Source organism: Ochotona curzoniae, unplaced genomic scaffold (genome assembly GCF_017591425.1).
Source record: "Ochotona curzoniae isolate NIBS_2020 unplaced genomic scaffold, NIBS_Ocur_1.0 contig_1302, whole genome shotgun sequence".
NCBI classification, from domain to species: Eukaryota; Metazoa; Chordata; class Mammalia; order Lagomorpha; family Ochotonidae; genus Ochotona; species Ochotona curzoniae.
In genome coordinates, this window is record NW_024465035.1 from 11,653,148 (window position 1) to 11,675,162 (window position 22,015).

The 22,015-nt window shown below is 38.6% G+C and overlaps 1 long non-coding RNA gene across 1 annotated transcript in view; it reads left to right on the plus strand.

The window, feature by feature from the left end:
• LOC121145055 overlaps positions 1 to 6,878 on the plus strand; it is a 78,652-nt gene extending 71,774 nt beyond the window's left edge. Inside the window, exon 4 of the long non-coding RNA XR_005881937.1 lies at positions 6,544 to 6,878. This is a non-coding gene — a long non-coding RNA (uncharacterized LOC121145055). The remainder of the gene's footprint in view (positions 1 to 6,543) is intronic.
• The last annotated feature ends 15,137 nt before the right edge of the window (positions 6,879 to 22,015 follow it).

Sequence of the window (22,015 nt, forward strand, 5' to 3'; positions counted from 1 at the left end):
AGGAAAATCATCACTGATAATTTCTGTGTGAGGTGAAAATAGCTAAATTTGCTTTATTTTAGAAAGCAAAGATATCATCTTTGATATAACCCTTTAGAGATAGAAGATGTGCGTGCTAAACGTCCATATATGTAGAATCATAATTTGTATTGCTAACAATTTCTAAAATACGGATTCTTCTGTTGAACAAAATATCTAACAGGATCACCACTCCTGGTGGCCAGATAGCCTAGGTTTTTTTTTTTTTTTTTAAATTGCAGGAATATAGTGAATTCTAGTTTGGAGAGATGAAACTAGGACTAGTAAAGCAAGTTTATTGAAGAGTAATCATAGGGAAGAATGGGCCAGTTGAGAGAACATGTGACAGCCTTCATTCCTGATTGAGAGCTTTTGTCTGTGGAATATGAGGGGTACTGACTAATGATGCTTCTGAGCTCCTCATGGCTGGTATCGGTGATTGACATCTGGGAGCTGTGTACTCTCAGGTTGTTTGTGCATAAGGCTACAAACTAGACTTTTCTAACTTGGTTGAATTCCAATTCAATCGGGTACTTCAGCCACCAGTTAAACTGCAAAGTTTGCCATCTCTCTGGTGTGTCTCAACAAAGAGCAGGGAACCCCATCTCTGCCCTGGAGGAGTTTCCTAGGGCACCTCCCCAGTTGCTCAGGTCTAATTGTCAACCTAGCAAGGAGCACATTTTGAGAATAGGAGATAGAATGTGCACAGAAGCCTGCATCTTGAGTTGCCAGTTAGATATACCTGAAGTCCAGCGGCCAAAAGGCCCATATAACACTATTCTTTGAAATGAAAAGTCAGTGTTTCCAAAAGGATATTTAATCTTTAGTATACAACTGTATTTCATTTAGTGTGCATTTGATGTAATTCTTTCATGTTTTTTTGAGCAAAAGTTTGAATTAAAATGAGGCTGAAAGCAGCCATCGTGGTCCTGGAGGGACTGAAAGGAGCTTCACAGCTGGAAACCAAATGGTTTTTCAGGTGAAGTAACATCTACAGACACAAGTGATGTTTTCTTTTAGGCTTTGCGTGTCTGATGCCAAGATTTGAGCAACAGTGTGTTCCCTCTGGAGTATTATGGGGAAAAGAAGACTTCATTTCCACGGCTGTTGCTAGCATCACTTCCCTAAGACTGTCTTCCCTTGGGGCTTGCACCAAGTGTTCCTGGGCTGCCCTGGTGTGCAGCAGTGCTGCAGCTGAGTGAAGTATCATGAGTATATTATGAGTGTAGCTCACCGTTTTGTCCTCAAAACGATGGAAAGACTGAAAACTTTCCTTGGCAAAGCACAAAGCATAAAAGGAAAGTTATTCAATTTTGGAAAAAAAATTCATTAACTGGGGTTTATAAAGCAGTAGATCCTTATTTTAGTTTCAGTTAATTCCTTTCGGAATCTCTTGTTTATTTATGAACAGTTTTCTGAAAGTGAAGAAAAAAATGAGCTTGCCTTGATCAGCCGGCTGGATTGTCTGCACATGAAAAATGTGTATTCTTCCATGGGTTGTATTGTTTTAACAACTGAACCCTTCAGTGTTCATCAGTCATCTATGCTATGACCCGAAATAGGCAAGTAACTGACTCAAAAGTATATTTGGGTTCTGAAGTGTCCAGGAAATACTTCATTCCATTTTTCACATTCTCTCATGTTTTGGAGGTCATGTTAGCCAAAGCTTCATGCAGTAGGAATGAATGGAAGCCTGTTAGACGTCCTTAAAGACAGGGAGAATTTGTCACAGTAATTTCCCTAACATTGCCATTTGTAGGGATACATTATGAGTTCTGGGATGAATGCTCTCCTGCTTATTGTCACATTTTATCTTCCTACTGCCCCTGAAGTAAGGTCAGATCTGTGACATCCTGTAACCACCACTCACATGAAACCCTGGAAACTCTGACAGGTGGAGGGATCCTTTTCCTAAAGGGAGGCGGATGAACCTGGGGCTCTGCAGTCATCTTCACAGATGTCCTCATTCCATGGTTCCCCTGTCTCCCCATGTGCTCCTCACAAGTAGCAATACCTACATCCCCAATCATACATTCCTCTTCTCTCCCACCATCTGGTGGCACTGTCATTTTCCATTTAAATTTCTCTTTTCCTTGGTGCCGTTTTCTTTCTTTCTTCATCTGGCCGCTACACCTCGGAAAGCATTTGCTCTTAGGAGTGAAATGTTTCTCTTGGGGTGTGCACTGTGGTACAGAGGGTCAAGTAATCACTTGGAATACCTGCATTCCATGTCAGAATTCCTGGGACACAGTCCTGTCGCCTCTGTCAATCCAGCTTCCTGCTACTGTGCCTAGGAGGTAGAAGGTAATGGCCCAAGTGCTTGGGTTTCTGCCATGCATGTAGGAGATCCAGAAGGAGTTCCTGTTAGATTCAGCTTGACCCAGACCCAATTTTTGCAGGCATTTGGAAATTAAAGTTGTGAATGGAAGCTTCTCTCTCCCACCACAGTGATGTGTGTGTGTATGTGTGTGTGTGTGTGTGTGTGTGTGTGTGTGTGTGTGTATACACCTCACTGTCTCTGTGTCACTCTGTTTTTCAAATAAATAGTTACATCAGTAAATACATTAATCTTAAAAAACATAGCAAAATAATACCCTTCTTTCAATTTATAACTCTAGTGAACAACTATTGGAGTGAAGTAACTAAAGCAATTTGCCCAAAACTCTACTTCAGTTAATAAACACAAAATCCTGGGTTGAACCAGGTTCTTTCTGTGTACTGACTGTTTCAATTCCTTTTAATCAATTTTCTTTGTAATTTTACCTTCTTTATATGATCATGTTTATATATTAAAGGCTGATGTCTGATTTCATGTTTCCAATAGACAGCATTTGGACATAGATTACATAGAGTTAGAGCTGACATGTCCAAGTGTGCCCAGAAGAATTTGAAATGAGTTAGAAATACTTGCTAACTGGGTTGTTTATTTTAAAAAGGAAGCAAAATCCCTTAGGTTATAAAGTCAGAGACAATATAATTAAACTGGCATCCCAAGGTACAGTCTTTAAAAAGATTTTCTAGACAAAAAGATTTCTCCTCCATCCACCCACACCACCATTATTCCTCTGACTAATCTTCCCATAGGGAAACCTGTACAGTTACTTCACAACTCGACACGTGCAGCCATCACTGGCCATAGGTCTTAGCTTTTGTTTACCTCTGTTGAGTGAGAACAATGAATGGTTAGGATTTTAAAGTTGCTTTTTTGAGTGTAATGGAGTCTTTATCCAGCAGAGTCTTATTCTTTTGTTAACCAGACCTCCACAAACTATGATGTGGGTTTTTGTCCCTACCTTAGTTCCTTTGCTTGTTCCTTCTAGATTGAAAATTCAGGTTCAACATCTCATTCTACCAGCCATTGTTTCTCTACCTTGGACATATGTTGTTATCATTCAGTGAACTTAATAATAAACTGTTTATGCCTAGACCCCATTGTGGGTTGAGTTCAGAACCCTGCAGAACAAAGAAGTCCAGTGTGTAACTTCTGGCTAATATGGTGATTATAGAGGAGTAGAATGTTGTTCTAGGGGTTGAATTTTGCATTCTCATTAAGATATCTAGCAACAGTTCTTGATATTCTTGCTTTTGATGGAGATTATGTTAGATCTCTTACATGGATGGTGAATGACCAGTCATCTGATACTCAGTGGCTGGGTTAAAGAGCCTTTATTTCTTGTGCCTACATGTATGGTGATTGGTTTGCCTGGTCTAAGTTGAACACTGCTGGGCAGTTTGACTGAAGCTTCATACAAGGTGCCCTTTATTCCAGGTGAGGATGTAGTTCATGTCTGTTTCACATGTTTTTGATCTTTTTTTTTTTTTGGATCATTCATTGAGTGCCTTGGGAATAGAGTTATTAAGATAAATTACTATCCTGTGAAAGCCAAGATCAGTTGCACCCAAAAATCTCTGTTTGTGTCACGTCTATTTAATGTACTTTGGGATAGAGTAATTCATATGTTTCAGCCCCACACTAATGGATTGGGGAATATATATTCTGTCCATATGTGAGAGAAAAAGGAATAAATACTTGCTGACAAAAGCCCATGCCCTCAAATGGTGTACTTGTTGGACAATAAATTATAACAGTGCCAAGACTAGGGCCTGGCATTTTGGTGCAGTGTGTTGAGCTACCATTTGTAATGTCAGCATCCAATATTACAGTGTTGGTTCTTGTCCCAGCTTCTCTGCTTTAAATCCAGCTTTCTGACAATATGTCAGGGAGAGCAGTGGAAGGTGACCCAGTGGAAGATGGGCTCAAGCCATCAGCATAAGAGACCAAGATCGAGTTTCTGGCTCCTGGCTTTAGCCATGGCTGTTGCAGTCATTTGGAGAATGAACCGGTAGAAGCAAGATTTCATTTTCTTTCACCCATTTGCTCTCACTCTTTCAACAAAGGAAAAATAGATAAAGGAATGAAGAACTGGATTTACAACCATTTTTGTAACCTGAAATTCTTCAAAAATAAAGAATTCATTAAAAAAATGTGCTGTGCCAGGTCAGTGGGAACATATAGGGAAACATTGGAAATATCGAAGCAGAGAACAGAGCATCCCTGGTGGGAAATGTGTGCAAAGAACTCGAGGATGAGCTGCTGAGTGGCCTGTTGTTTAGATTTGTGTTTGACTTGATGTGGGGAAGAGGAGAATGAATAAGGTGGGACAGATTCAGGGTTCAAAACTGTCACCGTATGTTGAATCTGATAAGTTAGAATATCAAAGTGATACACATAGTAGCGCCCTTTTGAGTTTACAATCTCAGTTGTTTTGCTTATATTAAATCAAAATGTGGATTTCATTAAATTAAAACCACAGTGTTTCATACCCACTCCTTTTAAATGATTATTTTACTCACTTATTTGAAAGGGAGAGTAACAAACATAGCTAAAGATGTTTCATCAACTGAGTTACTTCTCCTAATGGTTCCGTCAGCCAGGAATGGGCTGCCCAGATTTCCATCTGTCACACAGCTGGAAGGGATGTCAGTATTATTCGGATCATCATCTATTGCTTTCCTAGGCATACTGGCAGAAAGCTGCATTGAAAGTTGAGAAGCTGAGAATCAAACTGGCACTCTGATGCAAGTCACAAATGTTAGGCCTGGTGCAGTAGCCTAGTGGCAAAAATCCTCTCCTGGCATGCATTGGGATCACATATGGGCTCCAGTTCATAATCCAACTGCTCCACTTCCCTTCCAGCTCCCTCTTTCTGGCCTGGAAAAGCAGTAGAAGATGGCCCAAGGCCTTGGGACCCTGCATTTATGTGGGATGCCTGGAGGAGGCTCCTGGCTCCTGGCTTTGGATTGGCTCAGCTCTAGCTATTACAACCACCTGGGGAGTGAAGATGGAAGATCTTTCTCTCTGTCTCTCCTTGTCTTTGTAGATCAAAGACTACACAACAAAAAAAATTAAATCTTTTTAAAAAGTACAAATGTCCAACAGCAACTTAATTCATCCATTATTTGAAAAACACTGTGAGGGCCCGGCGCGGTGGCGCAAGTGGTTAAGTCCTCGCCTTGCACGCCCGGGATCCCATATGGGCGCCGGTTCTAATCCCGGCAGCCCCGCTTCCCTTCCAGCTCCCTGCCTGTGGCCTGGGAAAGCAGTCGAGGACGGCCCAAAGCTTTGGGACCCTGCACCCGCGTGGGAGACCCGGAAGAGGCTCCTGGCTTCGGATCGGCGTAGTATCGACCCGTTGCGCTCACTTGGGGAGTGAATCATCGGATGGAAGATCTTCCTCTCTGTATCTCCTCTCTGTATATCCGCCTTTCCAATAAAAAATAATAAAAATAAATCTTTAAAAAAAAAAGAAAAACACTGTGAGGTCAGTAATGACATCTCCATTTCACAAATGACAGAAGTCAATGCTTACTGAGTTAGAGTAACCTGCCAGAGAGCCCACATTTCATGATTGGCATAGTTGAAAATTGCCCTCAGCATGTCTTTTCCACGCTGTGTAGTGAAACAATTGCCCTTTACTGCCTGTCATTTGTGCGGAACTACCACGTCAAACAGTGGCACTCTCTTGGGACCTGTGTTGCTGTGTAACTAGGGAGGTTGTGATGCCTTCTTCACTATGACAGAACTTTGTAGGATTGTCTTGAAATGTTGCCATGTCTGCACTGGATAATATTCCTGGAACGGCTTTGGTTTCTGGAAACCAAATATATTATGTATTCTGAAAGTGTTGTGAGTAGGGACTCCTGTTCAAACTTTACATGGCCATTGTCATCGCCACACATGCATCTGAGACCAGTCTCTGTCGTGGCAACCACCTCTGGCTTTGCTATTCATTGTTCCCAACTTGCCAAAGGAAGCTGACAGTCAAACGAGAGGCTGGGATTTCCCAATCAATGATCCAATTAAAGCTGCATTTATCATGGTAGAGTGGCTTTTAGAGCCAGGGTGACACATTTAACAACAAAAAGAAAATAGGTGTTCATTTCGGTGACAAAAATGTCCTCTTTGGGGAGCAGCAAAATCACGTCAAACATGCATTTGCCAACATTCTTTTTTTTTTCTTTCAGGCATCACTGCTTCACATGTACGCACATCCAAGGGAATAAAACCTGTAACACCTGTTCTGAGAGAGGTGTGGAGTTAAATCATCTGTCTCAATTCCATTCACCCAACTTGCATGTGAAAAGGGAATAGGAGGAAATAGAAGATCTCAACTGACGAAGTACAGTCCAACCTTGTGGTGAAACTGAACACACGTGTGATTGGAAATGTGATAGAGAAAGCCAGGAAGAAAGAGCATTGGCCACAATTAGCATTGAGACAACACACAGTGCTTGGTGGGCTGATACTATGAAGCATAAGATGTCCCTAAGCAGATGTCCTGGTGTCCTGAAATGATCAGAAAAGGAAAACAAGAAGCATTTCTATAGAAACAAATGGACATGCTCATTGAATCCTGAGGCAGAATGATGTAGTGAAATAAGTTTACTTTTTCTCTTTTGAACAATAGGAACATTACCAGAAGTCAATTTTCCAGTTACTATTCAGGTTCCAGCAGGGAACAGATTGTTTTAAATGCTTGGTTAGTTTCCTTGTTGAAATAGAGAGAAATAAAAATTCAAGAAAAGGCTCCAACTTCAGTTCTCTGTGGGATGCCGTCTTCATTCTCAAAATGCGTCCAGAGCCATCGCAAGAGACTTGCAGAAGACAAACTCAGAAAGCTCAGCAAAGTGTCCCCTAGTTTTCTCAAACGTTGCTGTTGAGCATGGATCAGAAATCAGACTGGCTAATCAGACCCATTTTGGAAATAGAAGGAAGGAAATCCAGAAGCCAATGCAGTTCTTGGAAATGAGGGGGCTACACTTGTGGATTTTCCAGTAATTTTGATTATGAAGCATTATCTACGGATGAAGAGATATTCTGTTCTAAGCTATGAGATACAGTGGGGGAAAACAGATACACCTAAAGTAGATGAGGCAAAGAGGTAACTTGATCATTGTATATTTGTTATATAATTTCTTATTTCTATTACTTTTATATACTTTATATTGTCAGACCATGATTTAAACCCACTGATAAACACTTTAAAGTGCTGATAACTTACTAGATAAACAGATGTTTAGAAAAATGATAAAATCAAATTCCTTAGACATGAGGAATTTTAGCAGATAAATCAGTGTTAATTGATGCTCAAGATCAAGAGAAATTAAGAAATTAATAGTAGGATGGAAGTTTATGAGAGTTTCCGAATGCACTGGAGTTAGGTGTTTGCAGAATAATACCTTGTGGGATGATAGATGTTTCTGATGTTTAAGGCAAAACAACAATAACAACAAAACACTCCCTTCAGTAAAAGCCACAAGGAAAGAGCCTAGGGATAGAGTTGTAACCATAAATCAGAAAACAAAATTTAAATTGGAAAGTCTACAGGAACTTCTGTAGGCAGTTGTTCCTATGTTTGAATTTCTTTGTCCATAAAAAAAAAAGCTTTGCTTTGTAGCATTTACTGATTTCTATGCTGTAAATACTGCCATGATGATGAGTTTGGCACTACCAATATGACATCATTGTACTTGGAGTTGGTAAGAAATGCACACAATCAGTTTGTGCAAACCAATGCAAGCCAGCTCCAGTGTTTCTCTGCACATTTGCTCCTGGACCCATTGTACAGTTCATGAACGAGTGACCAATTTCTATGGTACTGGTGGCTTCTGAGTCATCAGGAATACAGACCATGAGAGAGAAACATCCAGCCATGGGTACTAATGGGTTCATGTGCCCAAGGCCCTCTTCCAACAACAGGACCATCAGTGCAAAATGATGGTGTTACTTTCAGATTTCAGTCTTGCTTGTTAGACTCTTGTGACTCTGCCCTCCACCCAACCCCATGCACTTAAAAGTGTGTGATATTGGTGCAGTTCACCTCTGCTTCACTTCAAAATTTATTACTGCTTTCTCTGGTTCTTGGAAGTTGGTTAAACAAATGTTAAAGTAACCTTTGTGTCTACTGTCACTGCTCTGTCCTTTACCTTCTTCCTGACTTCCCTATGCTGCTTCCTATTTTTCATATAGTTAAAAGAGTCAAGCTTTGGCTAGCATGATGGTTCAGTGCCCAGATCCTTACCTTGCACTTGCCAGCATCCCATATGGGTGCCAGGGCATGTCCTGGCTGCTCTGCTTCCCATCCAACCCCCTGCTTGTGGCCTGGGAAAGCAGTGGAGGATGGCTCACAGCTTTGGGAAATCTGCACCCACGTGGGAGACCTGGAAGAAGCTCCTGGCTCTTTCCTTTGGATCCTCTCAGCTGGCTCTGGCAATTGCATTCAGTTGGGGAGTAAATAAGCAGATGGAATATCTTTCTCTCTGTCTTTCCTGCTCTCGGGAAATCTGCCTTTTCAATAAAATAGAAAAAATATTTTTTTTTTTTTAAAAAGAGTCAATGTTCACTGGAAAGTTACAGTGAGCTAAATATTCTCCTGAACAATTTATTTCTAGTAATGCCACAAATCAGTACTATACAGTCAGTACTATACTCCTAAGCCAACTGTCATGACTTTCAAATGAGGACACTGAAGCACGGAGAATCCCTGCTTTAAACTCTTGCCTGGAATACACCCTGCCTGATTCATTTCTTTTATAAATAGGAGAACTGACTAATATTGAGGCTGAAGTTTTTAATGGTTAGATATCTTTCTAAATTTAAATATACACAAAGCAGAACAATTTGTCCTATTAAACAAAACATAGACTGTCACTAGCAAAACCGTTAGTCAGTATAATATTGGAAAACCACTAGGTTTGAAAGCCCAACATATACACATTTCTTAGGGAGAGGAGTTGCTAAGTTTCCTGCCCAGTCTAGGCCAGATCACAATTCAGGAATTAGTCATTTATGCCTACAGGTGCTAGCTGAATGTCCACCTCACTGTGTGAACCTCAGCTCCCTTGCAGTGGGATTCACTTGATTTCTGGAAATAATGAGATGAAACCATGAATGCAATATCTACCAAAAGTTCACAAAAAAATGCATAACATCTTATAATTTCAATTGCCATGAGGTTTATCATGTATTTTGATTTAGAATTAAAATAAACATATGAAACATAATATACTATGACTTAAATCATGAGTTTCGAATTTATTTCACACAAATGGGCAATTCAGGTTGGTGTTGAAGAGTCATGATTTTCAGCATCCCAGGCTCCATCAAATTGTCTGCTCCAACATTTTTTGTGCATGAACATCTCAAGGTTAACCTTGACTGTCGGTATGGCAGCCATCATACCTGGATCCTAGAAAGAACATGCATGCTGTAGCCTCCTATGCATTTGCTGTGGACTCTTCTAGAACTGGCTCAACACTTACACTTCTGTTTCGTCAACTAGGATGTAGTACCATGCCCTACTCAAATTTAAAGCAAGCTTGAAGATCTGTTAGTTTAGCTGAGTGCAGTGTGGCTTAAATAAGAGTAGGATCCTGTTGCTTTGAGACACCAGTAGAATAGGTGCAGGGTAGGGTACAGTGAGTTCTGCCATAGCAGAAATGAGTGAACTGTGATTCATGTGATATGAGCGATGCACTTTCTTGATGAAAGAACTCTGAGGTGATCATGCAGAAATGATTTGCTCCTTCTTTCATTGAACTCTAAGTGGCTTGGCATGTGCATATGATTAAGATGCTTCTATTAGGGCAAAACCGAATCAGGTTCTTTTGCTTCTAAAAAAAATAGGCACACAAAATGCAAACACAAATAAAATTTAATTTTGTGCTTTCTCCAAATCTTCCCAAAAGCCATGGGAAAAAGGAAGGACAGAGGGTCAAGCTTAGAACTGCATGGACTAAAAGTCATAAGGAAGGATAATGGACCTCATTATTATGGTTTGCAGTTTCCCTAGAAAAGTAGGTCTTAAGTTGTTATTAACCAATATCAACTAACAAACAATCTGTCAGGCTTCTTAAAAGACATTTAAAAAATAAAGAGTATCCTTGCACTCCAAAGATACATTTGTACCTAAAATCAAAATGCACTCACATGTTAGTTTGCATCACTTAATGCTTCATATTTGGAGCCCATAGCCTTCAATGAACACAGGGAATGTTCTGTTGGCCAAAACAGAAGATTTTAAGAAAAATGGGCATTTACTTGAAGGTGTCATAGGCATCCAGGGGGTGTTGTCCAAAGTACCTCTACCATTTCACTTAGTTGCCTTGCTATACATCTTGTCATATAAGAAGAGAATTAGAAATTAAAAGAGAAGTACCAGAGTTAAGCACACATTTTTTACTTTTATTTTTAAATTTTTATGAAGAGGTTAGATTCCATTTAGTTCATAGGTACATTTCTATAAAGATAGCCATATTTCCCTCACAGCTTCTCACCTTTCCTCCAATTCTCTTCCTTCCTTCCTTCCTTCCTTCTTTCTTTCCTTTCTTTCTTCCTTCCTTCCTTCCTTCCTTCCTTCCTTCCTTCCTTCCTTCCTTCCTTCCTTCCTTCCTTCCTTCCTTCCTTCCTTCCTTCCTTCTTCTCTCTCTCTCTCTTTTTCTTTCCTAGAAAACTCCTCTATTTTCATGGGAAAACCATAGTTACACAGAGAAAGATACTCTGTCTGCTGAATCAGTCCTCAACTGGTTTCTACAGCTAGAGCTGAGCCAATTTGAAGCCCGAAGCCAGGAGCTTCTTTCAGGTCTCCCACATGGGCGCAGGGTCCCAAGGCTTAGGACCACCCTCTATTGCTTTCCCAGGCCACAAGTAAGGAGCTGGATAGGAAATGGAGCAGCTGGAACTTGAATTGGTACCATATGGGCTCCTGGTGCGTGCAAAGTCAGAATTTAACCACTGGTATATCATGTAACACCCAATCCCCTCTTTGTTTTTATTTTCTTTAATTTTTGCAAAGACATATTTTAAATATACTCTGAAATCATAGGCTTAGTACACCACTAACCATTATAATCAACAGGTAAAAAGTACAAACAGCCAAATGTATAACTAACAGCCAAATGTAACAAACACATCTTAAAAGTGAGTATAAGCATAGATTGTTTGATACCAAAAATGAGTTTAAAAAATGATAGAACTGGCAACTATACATATGTTTGACAAAATTTCTAATAAACCATTACGAAACAATCAGATAATGCAAGGTTAATTAAAGTAGATATAAATTGGAGTTATTTAGTTTTGGGGAAAATTGTTACTAGATTCCGAATCATCATACCCGTATTTTGACAAATCATTTGCATTGATTTTAAAAAGGTTAAGCTGTATTTTTATTATTCAAGAGGACTTGGACTTATTTAAAACATTAGAAAAACTTCTTCTAAAAATGTATTTTGAATTGGTTTAAAGGAATGATGAATCAATTCAAGCATGACTCATTTACTATGAACTATCAACCAACAGAGCCTAACTGAAACATTAAAAACACTTTTTGCAGTTTAGTGAATATTTTAACATTTTAACTTATCTATAAATAGTGAGAAAATTTTATGTATTTCATAATACAGATTTCAGAATATATGCTTTTAAGTCATATTATGCACTTTGTAAATTTCTGATGAGTTATTCTGTTAAACAATGTCATCCTTACTTGGTTGATGAAAACCGTTGACCAAAATGCTTGAACAATTAAAATTATAGGACACTATGACTGTTGAACTAGAAATCAAAGATTTTGAGTTAAACCTAGGTTTTTTTTTCCTGCATTTTCTGATCAACTTGCTTCTGTATGCATTAATCTGTTGGTGTCAACTTCAACGACAGAAACTTGAATGCAAGAAACCAAAGTTCTTATGTCTTCCTTGTCCCTTGCTTCACTTCTCAAGCTAAGAACCTGGAAATGTCCCAAGTCAGTCTTCCTCTTACCACTCCCAATCTGCCACTCAGACAGCTTGTTGAATCCATCTCTAGAATAGAGATGTGTGCAGTCCTTCTTTTCTTGCCCCACCTGCTGCTCTCAACACAAACTCCTGTTTGATCTTCCTTTGTCCACACTCCATCTTGTTTTTCAGTTCACTGCCTCATGATTTCCTCTGTACTTGAATCTAATCACGTTGCTCTCTCACTTGGAAACCTTCAGGGCTCCGTGCTGTCTCAAAGAGCTGTCCTCCCTGTGATCAGGAAGCTTTCCGCATGCTGCAGCTGTCTTGACTCTGGTTTCCCATCCTGCATCCTTCCCCAGTGAATGTTCTATATACTCCGTTCTTCACTGTTTTTCTGACTTTGTGCTTAGCTGTTCTGCTTGTCTGGGGTGCCTGCCTCATGTCTTTATTGTCTCTCTTTTTTAACCTGACATGTTACCATGAATCTTTTATGTTGCTCAACTTAGATCCTAGTCAGCTGTATATTTATTTGAATTGGTTTTGCTAGCACCTCCAGGCAAAATCAGTTTTTCTGAGTTCCTCTACTTATTGATATTCTATCATGTTTGATAGCCTACACTGCCCCTTAAACTTGATTTATAAATCATTCTGCTTCTTGACTTAGATCTTCATTAATTTGTCTTGGCACCTCAGCACACTACCACAGGAAATCATGCACAAATTCTAGCAAATACTTTAGAATGGATTTAATATTTTTCAATGCTTTAAAAAATAATAAAAGATACTTTTCTCTCTTGATTACTTATTCTTGCCTTATGGAGGGCTTATTTATTTTTTTTGTAAAGTTACCACCAAGAGTAAAAAAGCAATGTATATTTTTTATTCTCAGCTTGTTCTCATCAAGTTGGTGAAAGTAAACTGATGACCTGCTATATCATTAGCAATGTGCCATGATTGATCAGAGATTTCATGTTTTATTAACATAAGTTGCTGCACTTTTACCACTAGCATGAATTATTAAGTGTCCAATACTCAAAGCCTGTATGGCCAGGAAAATTATATTTGGCACGCCTGGAAGAGTCAGAAGTAGGTTAGAATAGAGATAGAATGAGTGAGGGATATTAAAATATGTAACATATTAAAATTCATTTCCTAAAAGAAATCATAAGACCCAAAAGTCTCATCAAGTTGATCTAAATATAGTACCTAAATAATGTCACCTTCAGGCTTTTAAGTAGCAGGGTAAAATTAAGAACTCAGAATGTTGGACAGTAAAAAGTTTCTTTTCAAAATACTCATCTCAAATAAGTTATCTAAGTTATCTAGATTTACTCCAGGAAATTTCTGAAATAGTTAAAGCATCTGAAAAAAAAAAGACAAAGAAACAAGGCGCATTTACTAGGTCGGCAATGATAGATATTAAGCTTGTTAGATTGGAAAATTTTCAAGATAATGTTAGAGGTTCAGGGAATATAGTCATAGGCTCACAAAGATGGGGTTTCTCAAACCCTTGATGGAAGCACCTTTTACATATGCATTTCTAATGGAATTCATGCAATAGTCCTGAATGATTCTAGAGTGGGGTAACGGTCATTAAAACAACTACAACAAAAAACTTCTGTATGATTCTGTGGGCAATTGCCTGCTACGTGGTGGGCAGAGCATGGCTCAGAGCCTCCCTCCCCATGGCCTGAGGCACAGCTTCTAGACCTACAGGTGGAGTGTGACTCCAACATGGCTAGGAGGTCAAGGGAGCTAGATGTGCCATATAGCCAATTACAGTGTCTGGTGGGTGAGGAGGGGAGGAGTCTGCCAGAAGACGCCCTCCTGCCCTTCCCTTCCTGAACCTTTATAACCGTGGAATTTGTTCTGAGTAAACAGACATTCCTTACCAGCTTTTCTCCTGTGGTTCTTGCAGCCAAAGGACACCGGCTGCCTCCCCCTTGGTGACCTTGGGACCTGGTGAAAGACGTAAACCCTGAGATGATTTTCAAGAGGAGTCCAAAGTGAAAAGAATTTTTTATTACATCATCAAGGGTAAATATGAATGAATTATATTTTCATAAAAATAATTCAACTTTTACATATTTTCAGATTAATATACAGAGTTGGGTAAACATCCCATGTTAGTATGTTATTTTACTTTTTCTCTGCACTTCCCTCTGCTCTCATTTTTAACATCTACATTGTCTTCTCTAGTTTGACAACTATTTGTGCTTTACTCATTTTATTTTCCAAATGGTGACTCTTGGGCTCGGTGCAACAGCTTAGTGGCTAAACCTCACCATGCTTACACTACAATCCTGTATGGGCACCAGTTTACATCGTGGTTGTTCCACTTCTCTTTAGAAAAACAAACAAAACCAAATAGTGATGCGATCTCTGATGTCATCTCATAGACAACATTAGGAAACAAGGTGCAGCTCACCTTGCTAACTGTAAAATTGTGGTTTCGTCTTCTTTTCTATAACACCACTGTGTTGGTGTAGCACAGTCAAGCCGCAATGTCCTCCAAAGGTTTCTATAAAATATTGTTCTTCAAAGTTCTAATACAAAGTGTGTGTTTGCTTCTTACTGGTGTTTAATCCTTATCCCTCTGTGACTCATAGGACTCAAATATTGGGTGACACGTACATAAATCTATCTATCTATCTATCTATCTATCTATCTATCTATCTATCTATCTATCTATCATCTTTCTACCTCTATATTTTGCAAAAAAAAAAAAAAAGGAGTACAGATTACTTGGGGATAAGGAATGGAGATAACGCATGCACTTGGGATTTCCCAAGATTTTGCTTTGTTTCCTTCCATGATTTGCCACTGGGTTTCCTCACTTCCTTCTTCCCATGAATACTTTCACAGGGTTTTGAGTCTTTACCCAAGGAGACTCTGGTTGACAATATAGTAATCAGCCTTGCAATGACTATGTTGACTGCAATGGACAGATGGCATTGGGGAAAAGAGAAAGGAAAAAAAAAATGTTGCCAAAGAACAAAGAGAAAATAGCCTTTCAAATAGCTTCTTACTCAGGAGGAAAACAAAAATAGTTGCTGCTTTAACATGTTCTAAGACGTTCATAATTGACATTGGAGTGAAGGACATTTTGACTTGTCCCAGGTGATTTTATTTCAGATACCACAATTGGGGCAATAATACATCACTTGCACTTTCAGAGCTGTGGACAGAGGCGTGGTTAATGCTATCACAAGGGATGAAGAGGAGAAAAGTCTTTGGAAAAAAACAAATCATTTTTTTTATAACGCTATTTGCACATTTAGATGGCCTGTCATGGCACTAATTTCGGAGGAAATCAGAGAAGACAAGCACTCGATTTGCTCTTTAATTTACTCATCGAGACACTCAGGAAGAAGCTGAAGGGATCCCTGTGTCCGGAGGGAATGGGGAATCACAGTGCAAAAAGCCACAAAGTCATCCCACTCCTCAGGAAAGCTGCACTCACTGTTTGAACACCTAGTAATGAGAAATGACTCCTGCTCTGAGTTTGGGAAGGACTTAAGATCCTCTTGATGTTAATAGTCATTTCTAAGTGCTCTGCAATATCCAGACATATCTGTGTCTGCTTCAGTTTCTTCTTAGACTAGTTTATATGCAATCATAGTTTATCCATACTTAATTATACATACTTAGTATATAATAAATATACTTAATTATGAAAATGAGAGAGGTGGTTTAAGTAACTCATTAACAGTGGAGATTACTTTTTTCATAAACAAAATATTATAAAAATAGAAGTTTTATATAATATAAAAAGTTTAGATATTGTAAAAAATATAAAAGGTTTAGAAGAACCATCAAATAATACTCAAAAACCAGTGTTATTTTAAGTTTAGTTTTTTTCCACGTTGTTCTCTTCTTGGCACATTTTAGTGAAAGCAAAGCAAGGCTAAGAACGAAACATTTTAGGATGAGACTGTCACATTTATAATCTTAATCCAGACTACTAAAAGGGAAATTTGGAGTCCCCCACTTATTTTACTGGCACATCTCTCTTCCGCAAATGAAATTCCTAGAAGTAGATGACAAACTTCTGAAGGACGTGGACTGATGGCTTATATTCTTTCATTAAACCTCTTCTTACCCTTCTCAACCCCTCTTCTAGGCTACATTAGGAGCTACTTCAAAGTATTCAAAAAATCAGTCCATTAGCTTTTAAATAATCATATAACTTTTTATACCCAGATGAATATTTTGAATCCTTCACCTGTGAACTGCCTTGTTCCATGGGAAAATTTTATAAAACTCTATAAATAGTAGAAGTCCTCATTGACTTCCTATACATCTGTTGTAAGATCTAATATCTCTGTGTCTATTGTTACTATGAATTAAACATGAAGAATCTACTAGGAAGTCGAAAGTATGTGGAATACAATATCAGCCACATTTCATGTGACTACCCTGATATATTTTATTATGCATTTGTGCTGTATCAGAACTCATTGCTATACTGACGTGGCAGTATTCTCTCCTATATGTCTGTTCTTTAGACTTGAACACAAAGTTCTATTAATAAATCTACTGAAATTAGGTATTGTGAAATCTGTATTAAACCTTTGGGAGTTTATAAATGATAAAAATTCCAAGACCACTTCATAAATTTTGAAAAGCGTTTCGTGTTTTAATTTTTTCTTGGCCTTCTACTGTGGTCCGTGTGCAGTTTTCTCCATCATCTTGGCATCTTCTTCTATACAGAAGAGACATTTAAAAAATGTTTTTTCATGAAATTTCCGCATTTTTTGATAGACTGAGAAAAATCGCAAGGTCTCAGAAGCTGCTCCACACAATCAAATAGAGTACAAGAAAACAGATGGCAGGTGGACTGCCTAGCATCCTAGACCTGAAGTACCCTCATCAGATGTTGTAAGATGCAGTACAATGAAGTCTAGAATGCCTCCCAGAATTAAGAACAGCATCCAAAAGACCTGAGGAGAGGTTTATCTACAACAACGAGGTTTACTAGAAAGTTAAGGAATCAAAAGTCAAAGAATATATATAGTTAGCAGATGGTAAATAGCAATAGACCAAGAGTTCATTGCTCCCAGAGAACAGTATATAAACCTAGATACTCTGCCACAGCTCTGGGGAGTAATGCAAAGGATCTTAGATTGACAGAAAACTTCTCTAATTGAGATGCATTAAATTAACTAAAGTTACTTTTTTCTTTTGCCATTTGGGGAATGCAGTCCCTGAGCTGTTGAGTGATTAAAAAAAAAATCTATTTGTTTTCACAGCCTGGTTTTGACCTGAGAATTAGAATCTCCTCTAGATTAGTAAATAAATGAGATTTCAGGTTGGCGTGAATTGCCCTAGGTCTGTGAAATGGCTAAATGAAAGAACAGACTTCAAACTCAGACTTACAACTTACAGCATCTCTCTTTCTGCAACAAGATTTAGAAAATACAGTTAGTTTGGACAGTGCTTGGCACCTAGCAGGTATTAGATAATTGCATGCCCGTGATTTTATTTGATGTATCCCTGAAAGTCAAATTAGCTGCACACACAAGACTCAGAGGCCCCAGTCCCATGCTTTCATAGACAAATTATGATGAGCCTACAAGCCTTAGGGAAAGGGAGTGAGCCAGTTGAAGCAAGGATTTTGAATGCTCAGAATGACTGAACTGTTTGCCCACATAACGCCAGAATCTGGCTGGTGAGTATGACAGAAATTACCTAGCAGCCAAATTCCTGCACCCAGCAATGATAGCTCAATCTGAATTTATACTTCTCTATTGTGAGGGTGCCGCCTACCATCTACCCAGACAGCAGGCCTTCTGGTTCTGTGGGAAGCATTACCATTTTCCCCATTACTGTCTACTCCACAACCATGAAGTCTGGGAACCAGACCAATTTATATTATACTTCAAAAGCGAAGTATTTGACATTCTTGCATTGATTCACAAGGTAAATTCCATTTTAACACTAACACACACAAATCATCATGTACATTTGCTGGCAGATTTCTTAATTTGTGGATCCATTGTATAAGTCAAAATTGTAGTGGCCAAATTTGGCTGCACAAAAACAGAGGGAGTCCAAAATGTCCATCATTAGGGGACTGGATGAAGAAAATGGAATATCCATACATGTAATGGTACACAATTATATGACTGGCCAAATGATATATTTCTGCACAAAATAGTATGGATAAATCTCAAAAGCAGTAGGATGAGAAAAAAAAAAGCCAAGGAAGTATCCATAAAATTGAACATTTGTATATAGTTTTAGAAGAGACAAAGTAAGTATTGGGTGAATAATAATAGAAAAGTGTTTGAGTGAAGATTACTTGAAAAAGGACACAAAATAACTTTCTTGAACAAGAGAATTATACATTTAGGACCTGTGAATTTTACTGTATATTAATTTTAAGACAATGATAATAAATTAATCAGATGAAAAATTAATGGAGCTGTAGACATGGCTACAAGTGGAGATTTCAAGATAATGGTGACTGTCCTTCCTTACATTGATTCCAAACCTGCATGTATAACACCTGCTTCCATGACCACGCAGAATGTGTTGGATGGCTTTCTAGATGTTGAATAAAATAATCTTTGTATCATTTTTATTGGCAATCAGGAGAACATATATATGTAGATATGTGTATATCTACATATCTATGTATCTATCTATATATATGTTTAATTTGGGAGAGGCAGAAGGAGAGAGATGAAGGGAGGGTGGGAAAAAGAAAGCTCTCCTACTCCCATCTTCTGGTTTACTCATTAAATGTCTGCTGTAGGGCCCGGTGTAGTAGCCTAGTGGCAAATCCTCACCTTGCACACACTGGGATCCCATATGGGCGTCAATTCATGTCCCGACTGCTCCACTTCCCACCCAGCTCCCTGCTTGTGATCTGGGAAAGCGAAAGAGGATGACTTAAAACCTTGGAATCCTGCCTCCATGTAGTAGATCCAGAAGAAGCTCCGGAGATCCAGATCAGCTCAGAGACTGCTTGAGGAGTGAATCAGCAGACGGAAATTGTTCTCTCTGCCTTTCCTTATTTTTGTAAAATCCCGCTTTCCAATAAAGATAAATAAATCATTAAAAAAAAAAAAAAGGCTGCAATGGTTAGGGCTCGGCCAGGTGGCAGCTCAGAGCCAGAAAACCAATCTAGGTCTTCCATTTGAGTGCAGGGTTCCAACTACTTGAGACTTGAAGTGTTCACCAGCACATCAGGTAGTTCACAGCAAGGTATGGATTTCCCAGCATGCGGGTCCCTTCCCTGGTTCCTCCCTGGCTGAGCGACTATAGGGTTCTAGTCATCCCAGCATTTGCCTCAGCTGTTTTTGCTACTCCTAACAGTTTGCTTGCCTATGAACTTTCCATGTGCCTGTAATTTAGCTGTTATACTGCCTAGCTACTTGTAACTTTCCACACATCTGCAAGCTGTTACGCCAGCTTACTTACAGCTAAGCACCTTACTTTGAAAATGAGTCAAATGTTTATTTCTCACTCGGAAGAAACATGAAGTCAAAAATTTTATCCTGGAATTGTAAGATTTCAATCAATTAACACCTGGTTTGTCATTTAACTTTGGAGCTTGCACATATAAGGGCAGGTCTGGAGCCAAGAGCCAGGAGCTTCTTCTGCATGCAGGAGCACAAGGACTTGGGCCGTCCTCCAGCGCTTTCCCAGATGCACAGAACTGGAACAATCAGGACTTGAACCTGTGATTCTATGGGATACTAGTGCTATGGGTTTAGGCTGCTACACCGTGGTCTTGCCACCACCTGCCTGTCTTTTAACTTTTAAGTTAGAAGAAGACTAGGAAAATAGTAGATACTCTACATCAAGTAGGTATGAGAATACATCAGAAAGCTCATGGGAAATATGTACTATGAAAAAACTGAAGGACTTCAAAAACTTCCCATCCAAATACATATTTTAATTCCATTTTCCCTCAGCTTTTTGAAGTGTCATCTTACCACCCGTTTAATAATATTGTTTGCCGCTTTCAGGTAAAGATTGCAAAGTGTTTACATTTAGCTGTATGTATATTTCCCCACCATTACCTCACACAGCAATGCATTTGATATTTACCCTATATGTTACCAATCACCTACAGTGAAAAATGCCTTTCAGTCTTCTTTAACTAGTAGACAAACACTGGATATTCAGTGCATATTGGGGATAGGGGTGCAATATGAATGGAATTGGCCTTTTTAAACTTTCATACCAGCTCGTTTCAATGTCAATTACTTCGGTTTTTCACTTTTGCTGTGTCGGCTCATTTTCTTGTTTTCCTCATCCAATTATTTTCTGATGACTGCATTTGCTGAATATATTTTACTTGAGTATCATAAAAAAGGACTATCAAGGTAAGCAGAGTTTGGCACCATCTGCTTGAAACTTAGTCATGATATATTGGTGTCTTTTTCAAGATGATAAAATTTGGAAATGCTAAGTGCACATTGAAAGAAACATTGCCGTAATTTAATGTGCAAGTGTCTGTGGCACCGTTGACAAGATGGACAGGGGAATTTAAAGACAGAATGTAACAGCCTCAGGCTTTAAAATAAAATTAAAGAACTCCAGTGAGAGAAGTTCCTGCTGGTCTCTGCTTTCCATTTGTTGTCTGAGTGCAATATCAGAAAGTAGACGCATATTTAACGCTTGTTATTTGTTTCATACTTCTAGGATTTTAGAATTATTCGAAGTGAATGGATTTTTAAAATCACATGTGGCTTTAGCAACTCTCGTCATTGAATGTAGTGTCTCAACTTAAATGCTGTAGAAAATGATGACATAATTGAGTGCAGCTGGGGATATTGTTTTCGTATGTCGACCCTGGAATTTGACAGATCTGCTTTTAGTGGCCTATCGTCTCGTTTCCTTGCTTTCCTGTTGTATTACTTTGAGCAGGACATATAACTTCTATGTGCAATTTGCACATACCATAGAGGCGATGATTATTATTGATGTTCTACATCAATAAAATATGCTGATAGCATATATCAAGTATGTATAGAAGTATATCATGAATAATCAAAGATAAAATAAAGAAAAACAATATTATGGATTTCCAGTGAATGTATAGAGAGAATGCCAGGCAGTTATATAGCAGGTGCTTAAGGTGCATTTGTTGCCTTCTTTCTCTGTCTTTCCTTCTTGGTTGTCAATGGTTACAAAAGGAGTTTGGAGATTGATTTAAACTCATGAGTCACCAGGATCCTTCCTTCTACTTTAATTTTATTATACTTTATAACTTTGCTTTACTCTTAAAAAATTTCTCCAGGAGTAATGTCTTTTTAATAACTTCTAGGAGCCATCGGATAGTACCTATAGGGCATGGTTTGGTTTTCATTTCAATATTAATTTTATGTGTGCACATATTCCAATTAAAGCCAGATTCTGACAAGAGAACAGTTCATATGTTATGGTATCATAGTGCCTAGCACTATGCGATGGAATAATGATAGATGTTCATTAATGTTTACTGCCAAATCTATGGCATAAAATATTTCATTTATAAGCCCCACATATAGCCATGACTTCCAACAGTGCAACTGTCGTGGCAAAGGGCGACACTTATGAAGTAATTCCCCTTTATATTATCAGTCCACTTCTACATCCCCTCATGTAAAGGATACTTCCTTGTTATTATTTCATTTCAACTTATTTGGGTAGTTAACATAAGAAGCAAGGAAAAAATTTGCAGTATGGCATAGAATTTCTTCTTTGCATAGACAATTTTGCA